Source organism: Arachis ipaensis, chromosome B05 (genome assembly GCF_000816755.2).
Source record: "Arachis ipaensis cultivar K30076 chromosome B05, Araip1.1, whole genome shotgun sequence".
NCBI classification, from domain to species: domain Eukaryota; kingdom Viridiplantae; phylum Streptophyta; class Magnoliopsida; order Fabales; family Fabaceae; genus Arachis; species Arachis ipaensis.
Genome location: NC_029789.2, coordinates 149,722,872 through 149,726,092, shown reverse-complemented (window position 1 = coordinate 149,726,092; position 3,221 = coordinate 149,722,872).

The following is a 3,221-nucleotide window of genomic DNA, read 5'->3' as shown; positions in this document are numbered from 1 at the left end:
AAATACATATATAAAATTTTATATATTAAATTATTTAATTAGTATAGAAAATAGTGAGGATGGATGAGAATCAATTATTTTGTTGGATTAATGATTGACTTATGACTTATGAGTGCTCACAAATCACATACAGACCTCTAAGTGCACCATATTTGTAGCCAGATTAGAGTGGAATAGCTCGATTAGTTAGCTGATAGTTTTGCAGCAATGCAGCATGTATAGCAAGCTGTCCTATTTAGTAAATTAACGAACTAGTTAGTTTGAGTTGTGTTAGAAGTTTGTTAGGCTGTTGCCAATATATCGTTCAGATTAGTTGTATATATACTAGCTCATGATAATGAAGTCATGTCTTTTGTTATTCTCTAATATCTCACACTTTGAGTCTCTTTTGCATGAAGCAAAGAAAACACTTCGCAGCTAAACAGCTTTTATCATAGTACAGTGAACATGGAGTTGTAAAAAAGTGTAACCACCCTGCGCAAGATCACATTTTTAAAATGATTCGTGTAAAGTAACGTTTGCATGATTTGTTCATCAATGGAAGCGAGCATGCATAAAAGAGTGCCAAATCAAGAGAACCAAATGATGGTTCAGTTCAACACGTTTCAAGCCCAAACAACAAGATCCAACACGAATTTGCTGCAAGATTCATTCAGCCATTTCTATTTGCACTCTAGCGAAATTCCTGGAATCTCTCTCACGAATGCTCTACTAAGTACTTTGAACTACCAACCGTGGCCAAGGTCAGCGATGATTTCCCTCAAATCAAAGAACAAGCTCAAGTTCATTGATGGAACTTCACTCAAATCAAAGAAAGAAGATCCTTCATTTGAGGCTTGGGACCACTGCAACACGTTCGTCTTGTCTTGGCTGCATGGATCTCTAAGTCCAAAAATATTCCAGAGCGTTTTGTGGTGCGATAACGCCTAGGAATTATGGATGTATCTAAAACACAGATTCTACCAAGGTGATCTGTTTGGAATTGCATATCTTGAAAAAGAATTATTCTCAACGAGACAAGGTGAGCTCAATATTACTTCCTATTACACAAAACTGAAGAGTATTTGGGAGGAATAGATGAATTTAGACCTATCTTGTGTGTTCTTGTCTGCATAGTTGAAAGTGTGGAAAGAGTCTTGAAATTATTCGAGAGTATAGAAAGCAATCTCATGTAATTAGGTTCTTTTGAGGATTGAACGATCAATATGTAAATGTGCGCTCCCAACTCATGCTTGTCAACCCCTTACTAAATGTGGCAACAGCTTTTTCTTCGCTTTTACAACAAGAAACACAAATGTTACACTCTATAGACCCTGAATCTGGATTGATGGTGAATGCTATTGAAGCCAATGCATTCAGGACTTACCAAAGCAGTGGAAATAACTTGATTAGAGGAAGAGGACGGATTCATGGGGGCAAAGGTAGAGGAAATGGTCGAGGGATGCCTAAATTATGCTTTTATTGCGGAAAGAATGGACATTTGGTGGATGCATGCTATCACAAACATGGATTCCCACCACACAGGCAAAGAAGTCAATTCAAAGGGAAGACTATATGTCAAGTCAAGTGAGCTTAATAAATTCTATTACTACTGCGAGTAATGAAGAAAAAAGCACTGAACCTTTAAGCCAAAGGGATGTAAAGGTCAACCTAGATGGCTTGTTTTCGGATAAGCAAAAGGAAGCACTCATTGTCTTGTTCCAACAACAATGCAGTGACTTTCCAAATAATGGGAATTTGGCTTCTGTACATGCACCATCTGCAGGTACCTTCTATCTTCTCTCAATTTCTAACCATATATTAAACTGTCATAACTGGATTTTGGATACAGAAACTAGTGTTCATATGTCATTCTCACTCGATTTCTTTCAATCTGTTAAAACAATTCAGTCAGTTCAAGTAATTATGCCAAATGGTTCTAAAATTGTCACAACCATTTCTGGAACAATTTTCTTCTCAGCAAATTTCTACTTGACTGATGTGTTATATGTTCCAACTTTTAAATATAATCTGATTTCAATTTCTAAAGCAGCTGATACACTTTCTTGTTTTTTTTGTTCAATACACATAATTGTGAGATTTAGGTGTGACTTACCTTCAAAATGATTGGAGCTGCCGATCAAAAAAGGAGATTGTATATAATAAAAATCAAACCAATTTTAACAACATCAAATCTCACAATTATACCTATAGTAGAGGGTGATCTTGCTAAATCTGTAAATTCTACACATACACACACAAGATCATTCATGCATCTGATGTAACAATGTAGCATCATCAATTAGGACACATTTCTAGTAATAAAATACAACAAATAAAAAATGCTTTTCCATTCACTTCATCTCATAACACTGAGATACCATGTTCTTCATGTCATTATGCAAAGCAAAAATGCTTGCCTTTTGATAAAAATCACACAAAATCTGAAACATATTTTACTTGGTGCACACAGACATACATATAGGAATTCATAGCCACACCATCCATCTCAGGTCACAAATATTTTTTCATAATAGTAGAAGTCAAAAGATGGTGAGTGAGAGGCGGATGAGTGAGAGAAGTGAGAGGGGTAGAGTGGAAAGTCACGTGTTTTTTTAGCACAAATTTACTTTTTTGAAATTTAAAAATTAAATTATTTCAAAAATTGATTTCATTTGACCGCATATGTATAATTGAATGGAAAATCTTAGCTTCATATATATGTGCCAATCGGGCATCATAACGGACACGGAGTAAATAATATGCAATCTTCTGAATCATAATGTTGTTTTAAACTTTTCCTTTTGGACAAGGAATAATAACAATGTCGTGATATGCATATATATATATATATTACTCGTAAAATCAACGTGGATATCATTGGATCCCTAGATCAGACTCTAAACGCAACATGGTTGCAGCAAATTAAAGAATTAGCCTCATGTTAGCCCCACATTGCAGAACATGCATACTCTAATGTCCACACGTATATTTTGGTTTTTGCCCTTTTTTTTTCCTGCCTTCTTTTAAAACAAGAATAAATAAATTGGACGATCCAAATTAAGGAGAGAGATTAATCAGACGATCTGATTTAAATTTAGGTACGAAAATCCAATGTGTGCATACCCTATGTGTCGCGCGTGAGAGCTCTCTCTCACAAGTCTCATTCCATGCGAGCGACCTCTCTCTCTCAATTATTTTAATTATATAAATATAAATTATTATTTAAATTTTTTTTATCC